General features: G+C 39.7%; 1 protein-coding gene across 1 annotated transcript in view; it reads right to left on the reverse strand.

The window, feature by feature from the left end:
* Positions 1-5,833, reverse strand: part of LOC128692422 (orexin/Hypocretin receptor type 1) — a 1,118,627-nt gene extending 1,112,794 nt beyond the window's left edge. The window contains exon 1 of the mRNA XM_070096275.1: positions 5,760-5,833. The gene's annotated coding sequence lies outside the window, so the exon portion shown is untranslated. The remainder of the gene's footprint in view (positions 1-5,759) is intronic.
* Between the last annotated feature and the right edge of the window lie 4,710 nt (positions 5,834-10,543).

Genomic DNA, 10,543 nt, shown 5'->3' on the forward strand with positions numbered 1-10,543 from the left:
GTCACAAGCCTACTGGAGTTTTATGACAAGATAACGAAAGTAAGACATGAGAGAGGTGGGTAGACTGCCTTTTCTTTGACTGCAAAAAGGCCGTCTACATAGTTCTTCACAAGAGATTAGTTAAAAAGTTATAGGATCAGGCACACATTGCAGGAAAGGCACTGCAACGGATCAGAGAATACTTGGCAGGGCGGCAACAACGAGTCGTGATATGCAACGAGGTGTCAGAGTGGGTGCCTGTGACAAGCGGGGTTCCACATGTGTCAGTCCTAGGACCAGTGCTGTTTATGGTATATGTAAATGACATGATGGAGGGGATAGACCCAGATGTATCTCTGCGTGCAGACGATGTGAAGTTAACGAGAAAAATTAAATCAAATGAGGATAAAGCAGGACTACAAAGAGACCTCGACAGGCTGCAAGCCTTGTCCAGCCACTAGCTCCTCTATTTTAACCCCGCCAAATGCAAAGTCATGAAGATCGGGGAAGGGCAAATAAAACCACAGATAGAGTATAGGCTAGGAGGCCAAAGACTGCAAACCTCACTCAAGGAAAAGGATCTTGGGGTGAGTATAATAATGAGCTCATCTCCTGAGGCGCACATCAACCAGATAACTGCTGCAGCATATGGGCACTTGGCAAACCCAAGAATAGCGTTCCGATACCTCAGTAAGGAATTGTTCAAGACTCTGCACACTGTGTATGTCAGGACAATGCTGGAGTATGCAGCACTAGTTTGAACTCACACCTTGTCATGCACGTCAAGAAATTAGAGAAAGGGCAAAGGTTTGCAACAAGACTAGTCCCAAAGCTAAGGGAAATGTTCTATGGAGAAAGGTTAAGGGAAGTCGGCCTCACGACACGGGAGGCCAGGAGGGTTAGGGGAGACATGATAGCGACATATAAAATACAGCGAGGAATTGACAAGGTTAACAGAGACAGGATGTTCTAGAGATGGGACACAGAAACAAGGGGTGACAATTGGAAGTTGAAGACTCAAATGAGTCAAAGGGATGTTAGGAAGTATTTCTTCAGTCATAGAGTTGTCAAGAAGTGGAATAGTCTGGAAAATGACGTAGTGGAGTCAGGAACCATACATCTCTCTCTAGGCCCTCTCTCTCCCTGCTCATGGAGCAGGGAGAGAGAGGACCTACAAGTGATCAATGAAAAAGTGGGGCCAGGAGCTATGAACCGACCCCTGCAACCACAAATAGCCGAGTACAAATAGATGATTACACACAATATTTTCAGTGGAGACAGAAAGGACTCCAGTAAACCGGTATGACAGGGTACACCAGCAAGTGTTGGACACACTACTCAACCAAGGAGGTGAAGAGGCTCCAAAGTGAACTAGATACCTCAAAGGCGCTGGAACCGAGCAACATCTCTCTATGGGCCCTGAGAGAGGGAGCAGAGGCACTGTGTGTAGCACTAACAACAATCTTCAACACATCTATCGCAACAAAACAACTACCTGAGGTGTGGAAGACAGTAAATGTAGTCCCAATCTTTAAGAAATGAAACAGGTAGCATTAAATTACAGAATAGTGTCACTGACATGAAGAGTATGCAAAATCAAGAAGAAATATCAGAAGTATGGTGGAGCACCTAGAAAGGAATGAGCTTATACACCATGACCAGCACAGTTTCAGGAAGGAAAATCCTGTGTCACAGACCTGCTGGAGTTTTATGACAAGGTGACAGAAGTAAGGCAGAAGAGAGAGGTGAGCAGACTGTATTTTCTTGGAGTGTAAAAAGGTTTTTGACATGGTTCCGCACAAGAGATTAATGCAAAAGCTAAAGGAGCAAGCAGGAACAACATGAAAGGCACTGCAATGGATCAGAGAATACGTGAGAGGAAGGAAACAACGATTGATTGTACGTTACTAGGTGTCAAAGTGGGCGCCTGTGACTAGCGGGATTCCACATAGGTCAGTCCTAGGGCCGGTGCTGTTTCTGTTATATGTGAATAACATGACGGAAGGGATAGATTCAGAAGTGTCCCTGTTTGGAGACGACGTTAAGCTAATTTGGAGAATTCAAGTGGATGATGATCAGGTAGGACTAGAAATGGATTTGGACAGGCTGCAAGCCTGGTCCAACAACTGGCTTCTGGAGTTTAACCCCACCAAGTGCAAAGTCATGAGATTGATGGAGACCAAAGAAGATCGCAGAGTACAGGTTAGGGGGCCAAAGACTAAACCTCACTAAAGGAAAAAGACCTTGGGGGTAAGTATAGTACCGAACAAAGGTGCTGAGGTACACTTCAGCTAAATAACTGCTGCAGCATATGGGCGCCTAGCAAACCTAAGAACAGAGTTCCGACATCTCAGTAAGGAATCGTTCAAGACACTGTACACCGTGTACGTCAGGCCCATACTGGAGTATGCAGCACCTGTTTGGAACCCGCACTTGACCAAGCACGTCAAGAAATTAGAGAAAGTGCAAAGGTTTGCGACAAGGTTAGTTCCAGAGCTAAGGGGAATGATAAGGGAAATCGGCCTGACGACACTGGAGGACAGGAGGGTCAGGGGAGACATGATAACGACATATAAAATACTGCGCGGAATAGACAAGGTGGACAAAGACAGGATGTTCCAGGGAGGGGACACAGAAACAAGAGGTCACAATTGGACGTTGAAGACCCAGATGTCAAAGGGATGTTAGGAAGTATTTCTTCAGTCATAGAGCTGTCAGGTAGTGGAATAGCCTAGAAAGTGACGTAGTGGAGGCGGGAACCATACATGGTTTTAAGACGAGGTTTGATAAAGCTCATGGAGCAGGAAGAGAGAGAACCCAGTAGCAACCAGTGAAGAGGCGGGGCCTGGAGCTAGAACTCGATCCCTGCAACCACAAATAGGTGAGTACAAATAGGTGAGTACACACACACACACACACACACACACACACCCCGTGTATTTAATAAATTTAAAGCCTATTAACAACGCAATGATCATTAACGCTGTATAGCGCCCTTCATCTCTCAAGAATACTTCTTCTATATAAGGGATTAAAATTTGTCAGACACCGTAACATCTTGGGATACTGATGCTGGGAATACTTCAAAGCTTGCCTAACCTATAGGCATGATCTCCTTTCTCTAGTTTTTTGTCCATTTGTGACTTCCCCTACACTGCTCCACCTCATCTGTCTATACTATATAAACCCCATCTCCTCCAGTATACTGTACTGTTATCAAGACTGATGGACTGAACACAACGACTCCAAGCCGAGAGACTGATTACCTCAAATTCCTGCTCACCTTATAACGTTTAATTGCATTAGACTGAAGAAGCCTCTGGCTGGCGATGCTTCAGAATAAACGCTGCAGAAATAAAGTCCCAATCAAAAGCTAACGACGTGTCGGTAATATCTTCAGTAAGAGCGACTTAGTTAAGTCGGAGACATGTTAGGGTTCTGGGTAAGGAAGACGAAGTAGATTTACTAAGGAGCAGGAAGACTGATAAAGTGTAGGGAAAGAGTAGATCAAGTGTTTACACTGAAACATATGAGTGAATAGTACTTAGATAAGGGTAAAATAAAACTGTTGCAGTTAAGGATTTCGAAAAGTTAAATGAGAGGGTGGATGGGGAAGCTATGTGGCAGACGTTGCAAATGTATATAGACTAGAGGATAAATTACTAAAAGCCCTGAAGAGTTTCATGCAAAGAGTAAAGCTTTGGTTAGGGTATGTAGGAAGGGAATGGACTATTTCCAGTTGAAAGCAGGATTTAGACAGGGATGCGTGATGTCACCATGGTTGATGTCACCATGGTTGATGTCACCATGGTTGATGTCACCATGGTTGATGTCACCATGGTTGATGTCACCATGGTTGATGTCACCATAGTTGTTTAACATATTCATAGATGGGGTTGTAAAGGAAGTGCATACTATAATGTTGCAAAGGGGTGTGGGATTAAAAGATGTTGGATTTGATGCAAAGTGAGAGTTATCACAGTTGCTCTTTGCTGTTATTTTGGGAGCTTCTGAAAACAAGCTACAAAGTTTGGTGGAGGAATTTGGGATGGTATGTAAAAGAAGGAATATAAAATTTAACATAGAAAAGAACAAAGCAATGAAGATAATAAAATGCCTAGATAATGTAAGACTGGATATCAGACTGGAGGGAGGAAATATAGAGGAAGTGGATGTATTTAGATATTCGGAAGCGGACGTGTGAGTAGATGGATCTATAAAGAGGTTAACTATAGAATAGATAAAGTGGAAAATGGTACGTGATATGTTGAGTCATCTTAAGGCAAGACAGGAAATGTTCTAGAGTATAGAGGTACCAACACTATTTTTTAATGGTTAGAGGCTTGGGTTTTGAACGTTGCAGCTACGACGAGGCTAGTGACACTAACGATGTCATATGTGAGAACAATGTGGTATGAAGATCAAGCAGAGAACTGAGAGCGAAGAAATTTAAAGGCAATATTGTGTCACAAAGGGTCATATTACTGATTAGATTTTGCCGCCGAAGCAGCTAGTTTATTGTGCATCTTATATCATATTACTGATGAGATACAGAACCAACAAGTTGATAAGACACATAAGCAACACTTGTGCAACTTTATTGCGGAAACGTTTCCTCTGTATAACAAGCATCCTCAGCAGGATAGATGTGACTACAACACCGGAAGCAGTAGAAGTGGTTGTATTGAGGTGGTCAGTCCGTCACCCTCAATCGGAGGTGGTCAGTCCCTCAAGTCTAAAGTATAGCAGGGAAAGTTTTCTGAAACTTCTTTGCTAACCAATTCTTTAACATGATCTACTTTCACTCGTGTATCACGTTCACCTGTGACGTCACCTCCAGCTGCTTCATCTCACCTTTACTCAAGTATGTAAGATCCGGTCGCTTACCTGTGCTTGGAAGAATGACTGCCTCCCACCGAGGGTAACTGACTGATTACGTCAATATTATTTCTACTGTTTCCAGTGCTGCATTCACCTGTATCCGATCCTGTATCCGGGTATCTCTATTCCGAAATGTTTTCGCAATGAAGATACATCTAAGTGTTGCAAAAGTGTCTATATAATAAAGTGTATAATTAAGAGTTGATGAGGGAATACTCTGATGTTTTGAGAGGATGGAAAGGGATACGTTGATAAAGAGGGTGTATAAATCTAGGGTGGAAGGTAGGGGTTATTAAGGGATGCTCTGAGGGAAGCGGTAAAGGAGGCTTTGAGTTTTAGGGACTTGTGCGTGTAGCAGGCTTATGTGAGCTTATTAGAGAGTGATGAATATGACAAGTGGCTTTTAATGGACGTTTAAGTGTGTGACCAAGGTAAAAATTTATGAAAGGATACAGGGTAACCGGTTAGCAGAACGGAAGAGAAATTGCTAAAAGATGTGGGAAGGGCAGTGCTTTCACTCTGTAGAAGGGGTGGAAATGTTGCAATCGGTGGGATAATCTAAATTGAAAACCAGCGACTGAATGAGACTGAATGTGTTTTCTTTCGTGGTTCACTTATGCTTTGTTTCGTGACGGCAGATGAGGTAAAATAAAAAGGCATATTAATTCTATTTCTTATAGCCCTATATTCAAAAGTAACTTTAAATACACCATTAACTCCATTTAAATTATTTAATGCACACATTTATGTTTATGCACACATACACACACACACACACAACCAAATTTACTCCTCACACACACTGAGAAAACTTGAGGCAGCATTGCTCTCAGTGTAAATACACGGAGATACACACTTGACTCAGAGAGACATTTATAGGTCAGTTTAGTGCAGCTTACCTGCAAGCAAGACACTGTCGTCCACCACCAGTCTGACTTCCAGTGATACACACCAGGGATCTGCAAGGAAAACTAAGAATTAATTCCAGCAAGGAATTTCAACGATACCAACAAAAACATTATTATTATTATTATTATTATTATTATTATTATTATTATTATTATTATTATTGTAAAATAAATAGGAGTAATTTCAAGGAGTAAATAGATGATGCTGACCACTTTCTTTAGCATCAGATCTGAGGCCAGAGATCAGTCAGCACAATAGAATTTTATTTACAAAATAAAACTTAAATTTTATTATGTATTAAATAAGTGTTTATTAAAATAAGTAACTTAAAAATATCTTATTTCTCTACTCTCTTAACAATTTCTCTTCTCTGTACTCTGCATTGTCTCTATAGTCTCTGCAGTTTCTCTTCTATGCACTTTCTGCAGTTTTTCTGCACTCAAAGCAGTTCCTTTTCTCTCTACTCTCAGCAGTTTCTCTTCTCTATACTCTCAGCAGTTTCTCTTCTCAATACTCTCAGCAGTTTCTCTGCTCTATACTCTCAGCAATTTCTTGTCTTGGTACTCTCAGCAGTTTCTTGTCTTGGTGGTACTCAGCAGTTTCTCGTCTTGGTACTCTCAGTAATTTCCTAGCACATTCTATGTTGATTTCTCATACGGTTTTCACTAAATTTCTCGATCTGTATTCTTTAATTTAGGTTAGGGATTAGGCTAGGTTAGGTTAGGGGTTTGGTTCGGTTAGGTTAGGTTAGGTTAGGGGTTTGGTTAGGTTAGATTAGGGGTTTGGTTAGGTTAGATTAGGGGTTTGGTTAGGTTAGATTAGGGGTTTGGTTAGGTTAGATTAGGGGTTTGGTTAGGCTAGGCTAGGCTAGGCTAGGTTAGGCTAGGCTCGAATGTCGTCTATTAAAAAATAACCAATTATAACATATAATTTCTCCAGATAACAGAAAATTACACAGAAGATATAAAATGTTTTGAAGCACAAACAGAAAATGGGGATCTATGAAGCATACTTTAAAACACAGTCAGAAAATCACTGTTGAACGCTCGTGAACAGTCACTAATTTATTTGTCTTTGCAGTGTAGAAATACTGATTGCTAAGGGGAAATAGTCGGCCACCTTCCAACGAGTGATTCCTCGAATATTAATGTTTGACAGGGCTCAGCTCTGGCTCCTGGGCCTTCAAGTATTGATCTACACTACCCGGGCCCTTGAGGGTATTTAGTCACAAGTTCTAGGCTTCGTTTGTAAATTTGAATCTCCTGGGGTTCTTGAAGCTCTTGATCTCTTGCTCCTAGACCTCTTAGGAAGAAGATCTGCAGCTCCTCTGATCATTCGTGATAGTGAGATATGGCTACTTGGTCTCTTGAGTGTGTTGACCTCCAGGGGATTGTGTAATACTGGGATAAATATATTCTGAATGGTAACTATGTTTACCTCGCGCTAAGTGCATGATACAGTCTCCGCTACTTATTGCTCTTAATGACTCACATGGGTCTGGTGCATTACAAAAATTCTCTCGAGTCCCTCAGCTACCGAAATAATAATAATAATAATATTATATTATTATTATATTGACATTATTATAATATTGACATTATTATTATTATTATTATTATTATATTCATACTAAAACGCTGAACTCATAAGGACCTTACAGTGCCTGGGGTATGGAAGGTAATCAGGTTCAATCCATACGAGAGTAAGGTAGCTGCGGGTGGCTGCAGCATGTGTGCTCTCCACTAGCACCCTCTTGAAGAGTGTAATAGTAAATGTTAACACCGGAGATGACACGTGTACACCTGTCAGACTATGGTTCACTCATCAGGTACACAACGGTCAGCACTTGAGCATAATCACTCCTACATTAAAACTAATCCCTCGGCATTTCTGACTTACAAAGCTGTTAAAAGGCTAAAATGAATCAACTCTGTTAATCGCTTTTACTTCTCTCTGATTACCAGGATATTTGGCGCTCTACGCGACCATTTTGGGTCCTTTCTCTTCCTCTCATCAGCGTTGTATGACCCTTGTGGGTTTAGCTTTAGTTTTGATTATATTAATAATAATCCTTTTCCCTCTCATACCCAATATACTGACAAAATTAAATAGCTTTTTGGCAATTAATACAAAATCAAGCATTTTTAATTATTTAGCTTATTGAAATTATAAATTATGATTGCATGATTTTATTGTACAAATGACAAAGGATGTTTTAAATTTAACTTTGTGTGTGAGTCATTACCGTAAAGTGTAGCACAAAGTGGTGAGGGCCTAATAACTGGGCCCATTATGTGCCTCTGTAATCTTTTAACTACCGCCCACAGGATGGATACGAAGTGTTTATAACAAAAAAAAAAAAAGGCGCAAAACCGTGACTGGAACGATATACAAATAACCCGCACATGCGGGTTATTTGTGTACGTAGTGTTTAATAAAGCTGACAGACTAACTCAAATAAGAGCAATGAAATTGGAGCCAAAGCAAAAATATTCACCCTCTTTGCCTTCCTATGTGGCAGGCTAATTAGCCTAATGTGTTGCACTAGCTGTTATCATAATGTGTTGCACTAGCTGTTATCATAATGTGTTGCACTAGCTGTTGATATAATGTGTTGCACTAGCTGTTGATATCACAAAACATGGTATGCATTAACTGAGCTTCTCTCTTTCCAAGTATTTTATTAAACACCTCCACTTAAGTACATCTCCTATTTTACTTTTGATATGCCTTTGAAGAGTTTCGAGAGTTTATCTACTCTCTGAGCCCGGCCATGAACCAGGCTCCTCTGGTGCATGCCTGGTCAACCAGGCTGTTGCTGGTGGAGGCAGCCTGTTTCTGATATCTTCTGTTAAGATGTTGAATAGTCTGTATCAGTAGCCATCGCTACGAAAGCTGGTATATAAAGTATTCGACTGCATACTCACATATTTCCTCACTGATCAATCAGAAAGTCCTGATAACATTTCACATCAAATTCAGAAGGGTCCATTGCGGCCTCATGTGAGTCCTGATGCTGCACATGTAAATATGTTACCACTGAGGCAGTGGTAGTCTCTACCTCGCCACAGCCGTAACACAGGGAAGAATGCAGGTCGAATCTCGTGTGATTCAGTCAGTTGTTTGTAAATTTCAGTTTGTATTCAGGAGGATGTAAAAACTTATGGAAAAAAAATATCTATTTGTGTAACCTATAAACCACTAGAACCATTTTGGCTATTGAACACTTTCAGTGCAGAAATTTGCTAACAGATATTAATTCGATGGCATTATTAGCCATATTCACATATCTTAATTTCCAATGATCTTAATTTACATCTACCATGTTACAGTTATAACCAAAGATTAAAAAAAGTGAGTAAAACCTTACATGCTGGGTTTTTCTTATTTACACCGACTGCTCAAACAGCGCCAGCAAGGTAAGGTGACCCAGGCACCATTAACCTTGCCATCACTATAATGTTTTTTCTCCTCCAGTAAGCTGTAGGTCACATGAAAATCGATAATACGTGAAGAAAGAGTTGGCAGGGTAAAGTAATATAGTTTATAATACCGTGTCTGAGTCCTGGGATTTAAGAACAGCTCACTGAGGTCAGTTGTCCTGCAGATGTTTGTGATGAATTAGTGTGAAATGCATTAGTGTTACCATGGCTTGTCTGTGTAGTGTTTCAGAATCCGAACTCAAGGTGTTAAAGGAGGAGGTTCTGCTTCTCAAGGAGGGAAATAAGAAATTGAAAATTCGCCTGAGAAAGTGTAACAGTGGGTGTCAGGTGGTTGTGAAAGCAAATTAAATCAAGTCAACAGCAACAAGAGGGTTGGTAAAGGGAGAAACATACATCAAACTGAGATAGGTTAATAGATCAGATTTCAAGGTAGGAAATCGCTTTTCTGTTCTGAATGAATGTGCTTCAGTGGTCAATGAGGTTAAAGGTATCATTAACTCCTCTGTTAACAAAGACAAGAATATCCTAGCGATCGGTGACTCACAAGTCAGATTATATATATATATATATATATATATATATATATATATATATATATATATATATATATATATATATATATATATATATATATATATATATATGTCGTGCCGAATAGGCAGAACTTGCCATCTTGGGTTAAATAGCAACGCTCATCTTGCCATATAGGACAAGCGAAAATTTATGTATGCAATAATTTCGCCAAAATCATTCTGAATCTAACGAAAAAAATATATTTCACTGTGTTTGTTTAGTATTAAATTATTGTAAACAAATCTAAAATATATTTAGTTGGGTTAGGCTAAAATAAATTGTTCTTGTTATAATAAGGTTAGGTAAGTTTTCTAAGATTCTTTTGGTGCAAAATTATAAATTTTTACATCAACATTAATGACAAAAATATATCTTTAAACGTATAAGAGAAAATTTTAGAATGGACTTAATTTTAAATGAGTTCTTGCTAATTGACCAGTTTTACATATTCGGCACGACATTATATATGTATGTATGTATATATGTATGTATATATGTATGTATGTATATATATATATATATATATATATATATATATATATATATATATACGGTGCCTTCTGTAGCAGGGATGGATAGATGCGTGTGTTTCCTTGGATCTTGTGTTTGTGACATAGTCAACAGGTTGGATATGTCTGGTAATGGAAACGGACCCTCAGTAAGGTGGAAAATAAAACTGGGAAGGACAGTAGACAAGAGCTGCTAGTTAAGTACAAGACAGCTATAGATCTAATTAGGTTCAAGGAATCATGTGTATC

This window comes from Cherax quadricarinatus, chromosome 53, assembly GCF_038502225.1.
Source record: "Cherax quadricarinatus isolate ZL_2023a chromosome 53, ASM3850222v1, whole genome shotgun sequence".
NCBI lineage: Eukaryota > Metazoa > Arthropoda > Malacostraca > Decapoda > Parastacidae > Cherax > Cherax quadricarinatus.